Source organism: Triticum aestivum, chromosome 3B (genome assembly GCF_018294505.1).
Source record: "Triticum aestivum cultivar Chinese Spring chromosome 3B, IWGSC CS RefSeq v2.1, whole genome shotgun sequence".
Lineage (NCBI taxonomy): Eukaryota > Viridiplantae > Streptophyta > Magnoliopsida > Poales > Poaceae > Triticum > Triticum aestivum.
In genome coordinates, this window is record NC_057801.1 from 689,261,571 (window position 1) to 689,275,015 (window position 13,445).

The 13,445-nt window shown below is 48.0% G+C and overlaps 1 long non-coding RNA gene across 2 annotated transcripts in view; it reads right to left on the minus strand.

The window, feature by feature from the left end:
• Positions 1-12,254: 12,254 nt before the first annotated feature.
• The window catches only part of LOC123066081 (uncharacterized), a 4,372-nt gene continuing 3,181 nt past the window's right edge, over positions 12,255-13,445 (minus strand). For both annotated transcript variants that reach the window (XR_006431222.1, XR_006431221.1), the window contains 2 exons: positions 13,282-13,435; positions 12,255-13,209 (listed from right to left, as the gene is read on the minus strand). This is a non-coding gene — a long non-coding RNA (uncharacterized lncRNA). The remainder of the gene's footprint in view (positions 13,210-13,281; positions 13,436-13,445) is intronic.

Here is a 13,445-nt window from a genome sequence, read left to right on the forward strand (position 1 = left end):
ATAATTTACCTCAACTCACCGATTAGTGTGGTTAATCTGGCCCATGGGAACATCGGAAACAGAAGGAAGGGATTTGCAAATGCATCGGACTATTTAGAAACCTGGGATGACTCGGACAGCATAACGGCTATAATTGCTCAAAAAGATTTGAGACAATCACAAAAATGGTGGCATAACCACTCAGAAGCACAATATCAAGGTTTCGAGATCAACAATTAACATACGGAAGTAGTAGAAACTGAACTGAGACTTAAATCCAACAATCTTATAAGTCTACTGATTAGTAACACGTGATCCTAATAGAAAGAAGAGATAGCCTAGTTCTTAATCCCCGCAGGAAAGATAAGATGACTCAGATCAGAAGGCATAAGGTATAAGGAGTAAAAAGAGCCTTACGTTCCATCCCACAATCAATTCCCCTACATATAACTAAGAATTTCTAGACTCAACTTCGACCAGTTTGGCTTGGTAATCCTACAGGCAGTCAAGCTCTGATACCAACGCTGTCAGGACCCCGACTCAATGCCACATCGATCTAGCATGTAACACCTCATATCACTTTGCGGCCTCACGCACGGTATTCCCACGGGTGTCGCCTTACCTTTGCCCGGGACCGTTTGCGCCTTTTGGCACACGTATATGACAGTGTCGCTAGCATCCATATGATAAGGAGCCCGGGCTGACATGGCTAGTCGTAAACCCAAAGTGGCACAAACTTACAGGGACAGGCATCCATGACCCAGCATCGAACGTGTCGGTCATCAGCGAGTGAACCCAGGCTGTAGCACTGGGCTAGCAGGACTCCGGTGAACCGGGCTGTAGCAGGCTAACAGGACTCCGGTATTCATCGCGTGACATTTCCCCGAAGGGACAGACACAGGAACGAAGAAGGACACATGCCGGCCAGCCTAAGTGTTCCGGAGCAGTAGCAAGCTACCATGGCTCAGTGGAAACACTAGGAGACATTTCCCGGTAAGAGAGGCTACTAAAGATAAACAACTAGATGGTCAGATCCCACACATACCAAGCATTTCAATACATACACACAATATGCTCGATATGTGCAATACAACATGGCATCACAAAATGACTCTACGACTCAAGTAGTTTATTCAATAGGCTCCGAGGAGCGAGATATTACAAACATGGGTCTCATGACCCAACATTCAGAGCATACAAATCAAAGCACAAGCGGAAGCTATCATGTCTGAGTACAGACAACTATAAATGGAAAAGACTGAGAAGCCTGACTATCTACCAAATCCTGCCGAGGCACAAGATCGTAGCTGAGGTAACAAGCTAAACGTCGAAGACCACGTGGAAATACTAGTGAGACTGAAGTCTCTCTGCAAAACATAAAATAGGCAAACGTGAGTACAAATGTACCCAGCAAGACTTACATCAGAACTAACTACATATGCATCATTTTCAACAAGGGGATGGTGGGGTTTAACTGCAGCAAGCCAGCTTTGACTCGGTGGCTATCCTAAACTACGACTGCAATGTAACTATTTTGAGGTGGCGCACACGAGTCCACATATTCACCATATCAATACACCACTATGGATCCGCTCCCGTCTCCCTACGAGAACGCCATCCATAGCACTCACGCTTATCTTGCGTATTTTAGAGTATCCACTTTCACTTGTCTATGAACTGATATAAGCAACCCAGAAGTCCTTTTCCGCGGACACGGCTATTCGAATAGATCATATTAACCCTGCAGGGGTGTACTTCTTCACACACGCTCTCACCACTTACCGCCGTTTACACGACATGTACTCGGCAACCTTCAAGCGGAAGCCCAACGTGGGTGTCGGCCACGACCTACCTAATCACTCAAGTCTCTAGTCCAGGTTTATCGCCTATTCGGGTTCCATCCATGAGGAGATCCGGCCGGAGTTTCGCTCACAGCCCCAAACGATGTGTACAGGGTTCCGTGACACCAAACGGGCGCCCGGTTTACCCGGCCACGTGCCTACCGCATCACAGCCCACCCCTACGGTCAGCGCTGCGCACGGCCTCCAGCATACTACAAACACCAGAAACTACTTGCAACTCCTGGACAGAGGACAAGGGTGATTAAGAAGCCGAGAGGGTCCATTGGTTTCGGGCCCAATGCGTGGTAGTAGCTGAATCATGGATCACAAACATAGAACTCAGTTCCTGAGGACGGCTGCAATGAGACAACCCACCATGTACTCCTACATGGCCTCTCACCGCTACCTTTACCAAATCGTGTTCACACACTTAGCTCACACACAGTAGGACATGTTCACACACCTCTGATTCATCCCCGATGAATCAGACCTGACTCAACTCTAAGCAGTAGCAGGCATGACAAACAAACATGAATGAGTAGGCACAACAGGGCTCAAACAACTCCTACTCATGCTAATGGGTTTCATCTATTTACTGTGGAATGACAGGTCATGCAAAGGATAAAGGGGTTCAGCTACCGCAGCAAGTAACAGATGAATCGATGTTGTCCTAATGCAGTAAAAGAGAGCAGGAGCGAGAGAGTGGGATTTTATCGGAATGAACAAGGGGGGTTTTGCTTGCCTGGCACTTCTGAAGATAACATTGAGTCTTCATCAGTGTCAACGATCACATCATCGGTATCACGTCTATCGAGAGGGACAAATACCGGCAACAAAGAAGAAATACAATCAATGCAATGCACAATATGATGCATGCTCATGACATGGCAATATGAATGTGTTTTGAGCTAATGCAACTAGCAACGGATTAAATGAAGTTGGTTTGAATACAAGATTCAAATTCAAACTCCATATGTGATTATTTAAATGTCATTCACTTCATTTGCTCTAAACAGTAGTGATAAGTTGTTCTAACATGCATGAAAATGGTACAGATGGATTCCTTGAATTTTTCTGATAATTTTTCATATATAAATTATTTAATTTGGAGTTACGGTTAATTTTCTATGAATTTTGGAAGTTTTAGGCATTTTCTGAAATTTCCTGAATATTTAGAATTAAAATAATTCCAGAAAATGAATTATGGCGTCAGCATGACCTCATGCTGACCTCAGCAGGTCAACGGGCGGTCCAGGTCAAACCTGACGTGTGGGGTCCACACGTCAATGTCTCAGTCAACTAACCAGGTTAGTTAGCCCTAACTAACTTAGTTAGCCGGGCGGGGCCCGCATGTCAGTGGCCTACCTAATTAACTAAGTTAGTTAACACTAACTAACTTAGCACTAACTAAGCAGGCGCCTGGGCCCACACGTCAGGGGGTCAAGCCCCGGGTCAAACCCGCCGGAGTTGACCCGCGGCTTGTCGCCGGCGACGCCAGCAACGGCGGAGGGCGTCGGAAACGCTCCTTCGGCGACCAAAACGGCGACTGAGGGGCTCTACGCGTAGCTGGGAGTCGCGCGCATCTGGTAGTGCAAGTGGGAGGAGCTGGGGTGGCCGGAGCTGCCGGCGGCGAGCTCTTTTGCGGCTGCCGGAGCTCGGGCAATCTCGGGGTGGCGTTACAGAGCACGGGAGGAGGCGTTGTGGGTGTCTACGGTTTCATGCGATCGTGCTGATCACGATGGTGGGCTCGGGAACGAGCTGCGGTGGCTGTGGCCACGGCCACGCCATGGCCGGCGGCGAGAAGCTCTCGGTCGCGGTGGGAGATGGGGCTAGGGGGCGAGAACGGAGGGGGCGAGCACAGGAGAGGCAGCGGAGGCTCACAGCGGATCCATTCGAGGCGGAGACGAGGCCGGGGATGGTCCGGAGCCGGCGAATCGAACGGCGGCGAGTTTCGGTGGCCGAGGAGGGGAACGGCGACGTGGGCGGCGATGCAGGGCTCCCGGCGTCACGTGAGTTGGTGGGGACGAAGAGGAAGGCGCGGCAGTTCCTCTGGAAGCAACGCCGAGGCGAGGGGTGGACACTGGCCGCGGTGGAGCTCGTCGGTGCTCTCGGGTGCTCGTGGTCGATCGTGAGAGAGAGAGAGCAGAGGGGATAGGGACGGAGGGAGAGATACGGGAGAGTGATAGAGTTCATGGGGACCGCGTGGCGTCTCCAGGGAGTAGTGGAGGCAAGCAGGGAGGCAGGAGGTGGCCGAAGCAGGGAGGAGGTGGCCGGGGCGCGTGGCCGCGCGCGCCGGGCGCGTGCCCGTCCTCCTGGCAGAGGAGGAAGGCGACAGGGGAGGGAGGCGGCGGTGGGCTGGGCCAGCGGGAGGAGCTGGGCCGGCTACAGGTAAGTGGCCCAGGTGGGCTCCAGGTAATGTTTCCCTCCCTCTCTCTGTTTTTCCTATTTTACCTCTGTTTCCTATTTTTCTGACATTTGTTTGATTTAACAAATATATTAAATCATTTAATTTTATTATGCCAATTTTTGTAGGGGCTAATGGTATTATTCCAGAGCTCTTTTATAATTGGCATAATTTTTGGACCATATTTCATATATATAGAAATATCTTTCCAATGCAAATATTTATCGAATTAATCCAAATGGCCAAATTAAATGTCCATGAGCTCCTAAAAATATTGTTTTGATTTTTTTATCTCTGTCCAATATTTTCAGAGGGCAACATGAGCATTTTCTTGGACCCTTTTGGGGAATTTTTTATTTGGGTCATTTTCAACATGATTCTGAGGGTTCCACCAATCCTCATTTCAAATTTAAATGAAATTTAAACATGATGCACACATGAAGCTAGGCTAGAGCAATGCCAGAAGCTAGGGATGTGACATTGGTTTCTTGTCTCTAATTTTGATTCTTTTTCTGCAGCTTCATCTAACGTCGTTATCGACCTTCCCGACGACGACGACGAGGAACCACTGAGGCAGAAAGGAACAAGAAAACGTCTGCTGGCAAGGCGACTCAGGACATGCCAGCACCCGAGACGTTGGTCGTGGAGGGAGACAATGTCACTCGGCCTACCGTAACCTTTGCGGTGCCGTTGACGAGTGCTCGTCCTTCATCGTCGAGTGCTGCTCAACCCTCGCTTTTCTCAACCTACCACGTCCTAGAAGACCAAGCTAGTGCTGCTAAAGAAGCAATACGCCAAGCGGGGGTCATGATGGACCAAGTGAAGGCAATTCGAGAAGCCAGCCAGGCAGCCTATGACGCCAGTTCAGCTCTTCAGAGTAATGTTCAGGTTAGTCGGTCACTGTCTGTTCTGTTAGGATATGATATCTGAAAACTCTTCTTTCTGAAATTCCTAGAGTTTGTCCTACACCCACTGGGTGTGTTGATTGAAATTCCGGGTTAGTGGGGGCACGCTGAGTGCACCCACTGGGTGTAGTCCCCAAGGCTATGGTGGACTACTGGCAGTCGACCATAGTCTTTATGACTTAAGTTTTTTCCTTACTCGACTAGGTCGAATAGATTCATAGACCGGTGGGGGCACGCTGAGTGCACCCACTGGGTGTAGTCCCCGAGACTGTGGTCGACTGCTGGCAGTCGACTATAGTCTGAAGAACACCTCCCGTTTTTGGTTGTTGGTCGACTGGTCGACTCTAACTGATGAAACTAGTGGGGGCACGCTGAGTGCACCCACTGGGTGTAGTCCCCGAGACTATGGTCGAATGTTTGTATTCGGCCGTAGTCTTAGAAACGCTATGATTTTTCCTTAGTCACTCGGAAGTGAATTGTCTTTGACATCTGTCGATTGGTTCTTCGTAGAAATCCTGCGACCTTGCGGCTCGTTATACTGAGTTGGAGAACAAACACATCCAGCTCGAGCTTGATCTGAAACTGACCCAAGAGAACCTAACGAAGGCGAAGGAGGAAGCTAAGGGTATGTTTGGTGAGGCCTTCGACGACTGCCTTTGCCTCTCGTTTGTTTCAGAGTCTGATCTCACTGTAACTTTGCAGACAAAGTGAGGGATGCCCTGAAGAAGAAAGACCTTGACTTGGCTGAGATGCAGAAAGCGGCTTTAGAGAAGACCAAGCTCGCAGATGAGAAGATGGCTTCAGTCACCAAGCTTGAAGAAGAAAACACCAATCTGAAAGCTGCTCTTGATGCTGCCAACAAGGAGGTCAGTCGACTAAAAAATTGACATGATTGCCCTGAATGACAAGGCCAGTGAGTTGGTGGGAAAGAAGAACGATCTGGAGGCTTATCTGGGTGGACTCGCCAAGAAGCTATTCCTCATGCTTGAAGGTAATCTTTTGTATCAAACAGACATTTTAACTGTGATCTCCGACTGTTGTCTTGACTCGGTGGTTGTGCTTGCAGAAATTTGCCAGAACTTTGAAGAGGAGACTGGTCGGCTGGAAATAAACCTGGATCCCATCCACTCTCCCGTGAAAGATGAAGTCGCCATGAATGTGCTCCGGCTTGAATCTCGCGTTGCTGCTGTCGTCGACTATCTCGCAAGGCTGAAGGTCACAACTTCTCGCATCGACACAACACTCTGGCCAAGAGAGACACTCCAGAACGACCTCGAGTCTCTGATGACTCGACTGAACGAGGTCCCAAGTCGAGTGCAGGAGTGGAAGAAGTCTTCTGCCAGGTGTGGCGCGGATGTTGCTCTGTCTCTGGTCCGCATTCACTGCAAGGATGCACGAGAGGACAAGCTAGCGGCCCTTAGGGTGGCTAACACCAAGAAGCATGATTTCCGATCTTTCATGGAGACCTTCATCGCCGCTGCCACTCGGATTGTAGATGGAATCGACCTGGATGAGTTTGTTGCACCTTCCAGCCCTCCACAGGAGGGGTAAAAAAACTTCTGAGCTTGATACTTTAAATTTGCCTCGGTATGCCGAGTGAGTTTTGTAACCGACAAACCTTAACAGGCTTAGCGCCTGAGCACTTTTGGTTCCGTTAGGTGTTATCCGAACTTGGATTCGACGTTGAATATGTTTGCATTTGGTTTGAGGTGTCTTTTGCAGGCTAAAGCAAGGCGCTCATTGCAATCGACTTGTTCCCCGATACACTTAGGCGAGCACTGGGCTGCAGCTAAGCCCCCGAGTGGGAGGTTTGCTCTCCACTCGGTAGGATTTTCAAAAACTTAGGCGAGCACTGGGCTGCAGCTAAGCCCCCGAGTGGGAGGTTTGCTCTCCACTCGGTAGGATTTTCAAAAACTTAGGCGAGCACTGGGCTGCAGCTAAGCCCCCGAGTGGGAGGTTTGCTCTCCACTCGGTATGATTTTCAAAAACTTAGGCGAGCACTGGGCTGCAGCTAAGCCCCCGAGTGGGAGGTTTGCTCTCCACTCGGTAGGTTTTTCAAGAACTTAGGCGAGCACTGGGCTGCAGCTAAGCCTCCGAGTGGGAGGTTGCTCTCCACTCGGTAGGATTTTCAAAAACTTAGGCGAGCACTGGGCTGCGGCTAAGCCCCTGAGTGGGAGGTCTGCTCTTCACTCGGTATGATTTTCAAGGCGTACCTCTGGAGAAGGAGGTAGCAGTCGACCTGCACCTCGTCCTCCTTGCAGAGTGCATGTTGTATTTGTGGCGTAGCTCGGAAGGAGAAGGCAGGAGTCGACCTGCGCTTCGTCCTCCTTACAGAGCGCATGTTGGATTTGTGGCGTAGCTCGGAAGGAGAGGGTAGCAGCCGACCTGCACCTCGTCCTCCTCGCAGAGCGCACATTGTATTTGTGGCGTAGCTCGGAAGGAGAAGGCAGGAGTCGACCTGCGCTTCGTCCTCCTTGCGGAGCGCACGTTGTATTTGTGGCGTAGCTCGGAAGGAGAAGGCAGGAGTCGACCTGCGCTTTGTCCTCCTTGCGGAGCGCACGTTGTATTTGTGGCGTAGCTCGGAAGGAGAGGGTAGCAGTCGACCTGCACCTCGTCCTCCTCGCAGAGCGCATGTTGTATTTGAACTTAGGCGAGCGCAATGCTGCAGCTAAGCCTCTGAATGGAAGGCTGGCTTACCACTCGGTAGGATTTTGTTTAACTTAGGCGAGTACTTGGACTGCAGCTAAGCCCCCGAGTGGAAGGCTGGCTTTCCACTCAGTAGGATTTTCAAAAACTTAGGCGAGTACTTGGACTGCAGCTAAGCCTCCGAGTGGAAGGCTGACTTACCACTCGGTAGGATTTTCAAAAAACTTAGGCGAGTACTTGGACTGCAGCTCAGCCTCCGAGTGGAAGGCTGGCTTACCACTCGGTAGGATTTTGTTTAACATAGGCGAGTACTTGGACTGCAGCTAAGCCCCCGAGTGGAAGGTTGGCTTTCCACTCGGTAGGATTTTCAAAAACTTAGGCGAGTACTTGGACTGCAGCTAAGCCTCCGAGTGGAAGGCTGACTTACCACTCGGTAGGATTTTCAAAAAACTTAGGTGAGTACTTGGACTGCAGCTAAGCCTCCGAGTGGAAGGCTGGCTTACCACTCGGTAGGATTTTGTTTAACTTAGGTGAAACGGATTTCGCAGCTAAGCCTTCGAGTGGAAGGCTGGCTTACCACTCGGTAGGATTTTGTTTAACTTAGGCGAAACGGATTTCACAGCTAAGCCTTCGAGTGGGAGGCTGGCTCACCACTCGGTTAGGATTTTTTTTACAGACTTAGGTGAATCAGATTCGCAGCCAAGCCACCCACTAGGGTATTGCTTTATGTGGACGAAAGTAATAACAATTACTGGGAAAATTATAAAGCTCTTGTCTTTGATAAATAAACTACAGAAGTACTTTTATTACAACTCATCCGAGTGAATACTTAAGTGTAAAAGGGGCACAGAAGCTCCGCGTTCCAAGCTCGGGGCTCGTCGATCTGATGCTCGACATTGTAGAGACGGTATGCTCCATTGTGGAGAACCTTGGTGACGATGAAGGACCTTCCCAAGAAGGAGCAAGCTTGTGTGGTTTCTGCTGATCCACTCGAAGAACCAGATCTCCTTCCTAGAAGGCCCGACTCTTCACGTTTTTGGCGTGGAAGCGATGCAAGTCTTGTTGATAAATGGTCGATCGGATCAGGGCCATCTCCCTTTCTTCCTCTAAAAGGTCGACTGCATCTTGCCGTGCTTGTTCTGCTTCAGCTTCGGTGTAGAGCTCGACCCGAGGAGCATTGTGGAGAAGGTCACTCGGCAAGACTGCTCCAGCTCCGTAGACCAAGAAGAACGGAGTTCTTCCAGTCGACCGGTTGGGCGTGGTCCTTAACCCCCAAAGCACCAAGGGAAGTTCGTCGACCCATGCACCAGCCGCATGCTTGAGATCACGCATCAAACGGGGTTTCAACCCTTTGAGAATCAAGCCGTTGGCTCGTTCTGCCTGTCCATTCGACTGTGGATGGGCGACTGAAGCATAGTCGACTCGTGTGCCTTGAGACGTGCAGAAAGCTCTGAATTCTTCAGAATCGAAGTTTGACCCGTTGTCAGTGATGATGCTGTGCGGGACTCCATATCTGAATATTAATTCTCTGATGAAGCTGACAGCAGTACCGGCATCGAGGTTCTTGATGGGTTTGGCCTCAATCCACTTGGTGAACTTGTCGACTACTACCAGCACATGGGTGAAACCGCTTCTGCCTGTTCTCAAAGGGCCGACCATATCCAACCCCCATACTGCAAAGGGTCAAACAAGTGGTATGGTCTTTAAAGCTGAGGCGGGCTTGTGTGACATATTGGAGTAAAATTGACATCCCTCACACTTGTCGACTATCTCCTTTGCCATTTCATTCGCTCTTGGCCAATAAAATCCGGCTCGGTATGCTTTGGCCACAATGGTCCGGGAAGACGCATGATGGGCACAGGTCCCCGAGTGGATGTCATCAAGGATTATTCGACCTTCCTCCAGCGTTATGCATTTCTGACCAACTCCAGTCGCGCTTTCTCTGTACAGCTGTCCCCTTATCACAGTAAAGGCTTTAGATCGGCGGACGATCTGTCGAGCCTCTTATTCATCCTCCGGGAGCTCTTTCCTCAAGATATACACGATATACGGTACTGTCCAATCGGGAGTGATCACTAAAGCTTCCATGATCAGGTCGACCACTGCTGGAACTTCAACCTCAGTCGAATCCGTAACACTCTTAGGTTGCGGAGCTTCGTCGGTAAAAGGATCTTCTATGACTGATGGAGTATGGATATGCTCCAAGAACACATCACTGGGGATGGCTTCTCTCTTGGATCCTATCTTCGCCAAATCATCAGCCGCTTGATTTTTCAGTCGGGGTATATGGTGGAGCTCTAACCCTTCGAATTTCTTTTCGAGCTTCCTCACTGCATTGCAGTATCTAGTCATGGTTGGGCTTCTAACGTCCCACTCCTTCATCACTTGATTGACCACCAAATCTGAGTCGCCATAAACCATAAGGCGACGGACGCCGAGTGAAATGGCCATGCGCAGCCCATACAAAAGTGCTTCATATTCTGCTTCATTGTTGGAGGAATCGAAGTGGATCTGGAGCACATATCTGATCTTATCTCCTCGGGGGGAAACCAAAACTACCCCAGCACCAGAACCATTTAACATCTTAGAACCATCAAAGAACATGGTCCAATGCTCCGAGTGAACTTGAGTCGGCTGCTGTTGTTCAATCCACTCGGCAAGGAAATCTGCTATAGCCTGGGACTTAATGGCTTTCTTTGCCTCAAATTTGATATCAAGGGGAAGGAGTTCAATCGCCCATTTAGCCACTCGACCAGTTGCGTCTCTGTTGTGCAGAATCTTCGTGCGCACCCCAGAGTTCGAACCTTAAGGGTTTTGCCGGAACCCGATATCTGACAGAATACTCTACCCTCAAAAACTATTGTGATCCCCTATACTTGTGGGTTATCAATCGTACTTCTAGTTACTACTGTAAGGATCTCAGCTTAGGAGAGAGGTGACAGAGGCCTTAGCCGCCACTAGACATCTACCTCAGCAAGCCACCACCAGGGTGTACCACCATGTGTGCTCGAGCGACAGCCTTCATCAAGTGGTGCACGACAAGTCCACGATAAAGTCGGTGAACCCGGATGCGGCTGAAGGGATCCAGCATGGCATTCTTCATTAGTGTCCCAGTCTGGTTGGATCATTGGGAAGAGGGCGCTTGTGCATAGTTCTCGTCAGTGGCGAACTAGACATCAGACCCGGACCTGTCGTACAACAGCATAGATGATTTTTTTAGGTTTTATTTTGGGAGTCTGCATACTTTGTGTGGGGCGAGGAAATGGTGGTGTTTCCCCTGGGTATGAATTATGCTCTCCCTCCCTATCATCGTTCCATTGGAGTATTTTTCTCCATTAGAGGGTTTGTAGAGTTGTGACTCTGGGAAGGTCCTCCGGGATCCGATTGGGTTAGGCTTCTGGTGGATCCATCTAGACTCGACCAACTTCCATGGTCTTTGTTATCTTTGGAGTTTCTACAAGCCCTTATCGGCATTTGCTTCTTCGGGATGACGATATGCATTCAGATCATTGTCGTTGTCGTCTCCCGGTCCGCATCGACGACTTCCCTGCCTCTGCTTGTACAAACTCGTGGGTTTCTCAAAGTTTGCTCCAATGAGGCGGGGCGGCGGGGGTGCAGAAGCGGCATCGATGTATGCATTCCTACTTCGATAGCCCAATGAATGTATTTCTATTTTTTGGCAAGCAAGGATATGGCCATAGGCCTTTTCGCCACAAAAAACAAAACAAATCTCAATTTAAAGCCGGGCGAATTTCTAAAAAACTAGATCGGGATCCCACCTTGGTGCGAGGGTGCCGGTCCCAATGTTTTGGTCAACCAGGTAATGCTAAGTTAGTAGGAATTCAGGTTTAGCATATGCATTCACACAGGATAACAATAAATTTAAAAAACATTCAATTGTGAAGGAGCAAGCTATAGTGATGCTCAATGTAGGCATGAGATTATAAGGCAGAATCAATTTCAGTGCGTTTTGCCAGCCTATGAATAATACTATAATTTCCAAAAGGTTTGCATCCACAATAACTCTTAGGACCAAAAAGTACAAATGTCATACATCACCATGGTGATACAATTATACCAGCAGCAAACTACATGTAAATAAATTTTATTTCGGAAATAAAGAAAGAATTAATCAAAGCCAATGTAGAAACAAAATGTGGTACTTCTCATGGAGCCAACAGAAATGGATCAAGAAGGGCAAAAGTATATGTCGACCAATACATTATCTGCCAGAGAATCTTCAACTTCCCTTTGCCAAGAATTGGGCAAGTTCCTCCACTCATGGAATTCTCTAAATGTGCACAGCTTCTTCATAATAAGGAAACATGGTTGTTTAAGAAAATTACCATCTTCTTATTTATAGAGTGCATCAACATTCAGCTAATGAGACACCTTAATAGCCAATACATGCAATTGTGAATAATGAATAAGGTTGTTCCAGATTCACAAAAAAATGGTATAGTAGTTTCTAATTTCCAGAAAACCATGGTTATTTTTAGCCTTACATTAGCAAAGAAGCGTACATGAACCTACTCTGTGGGAAACCAATAATAATACAATGGGGCAATAAAACATCTTCCGTAATTTCTTTTTTGTTCAAGTTTGGACAAAAAAGAAAAGAAGAATTTATAGGGACAGTGCTACCCATCTATTTCCAACATTGTACAGAAACATCGAAACTATTGAATCAATACTGATGCCACATACAAAAAAACATAGAAGATAGGAAACAGGCCTTCGGCACATGGTGCCTGGCTCAACCCATGGTCCAAACCTGTAAACAAAGTACATATTGTTGTGAGAATAGTTGTCGAGAATGAATCGATTTAATGCATAAAGGCAGGAAATTGCCTTTACAGATAACATAATTGTGTCCAATGCATAGCATATGTCTAGACAACATCAAATGGACAGTGCAATCAGTCACACCAAATGCTCAGCAGCATTTTGGCTCCAAATGTAAACCAACATGATGGGGCGTCACAAGTAGAGAGGAAGTGCAGACTGCCAGGTGCCAGCCAACCCGAAATTACAACACATATTTCAGACATAAGAGATGGCATATGTATATAAACAACTAAAGCATCATCTGAATTCTTGAAAGGAAGATGTAGGAGGTTGCTTGTAATAGTAATGGTTCAGTTATTATAGAGGATTTAGATGGCATGTCATTCCAAATGTTGATGTCACAGAAATGGTAACACAATTTACCAAAATCAAGTCTTGTGCTTGTGAAGAGAACGATATATATTGTTTGTCTATGACATATGTTGATAGTGGTGTATCATATATCTCTGTCTGAACATCTCGCTCGCTAGGGTGTTGTGACGAAGGACCTACTAATGATGATCACGTGCTCGCCCCGTCGGTCCGGCGCGGTAGGCCATGGTGAGCAAGCCTTGCTAGACTTGCTCGGGTGTTGTGATGTGAGGTCCTACCGATAGACATATCATGTTAGCAAAATAACTCAGTGTATTTACAGTGAGAATATAATTCATGCACCAACCTTCTCATAGATTATTAGTACAACTCCACATGCCAGGCTAATTACTCACCATCATAAATAAGTGGATCTCACCATTGCACTATGTTCCACATCATGGATCTTTTTTTTGAAACATATTAATGTACACCTATCATCAATTGGCCCAACAATAGTACTGCAAATAA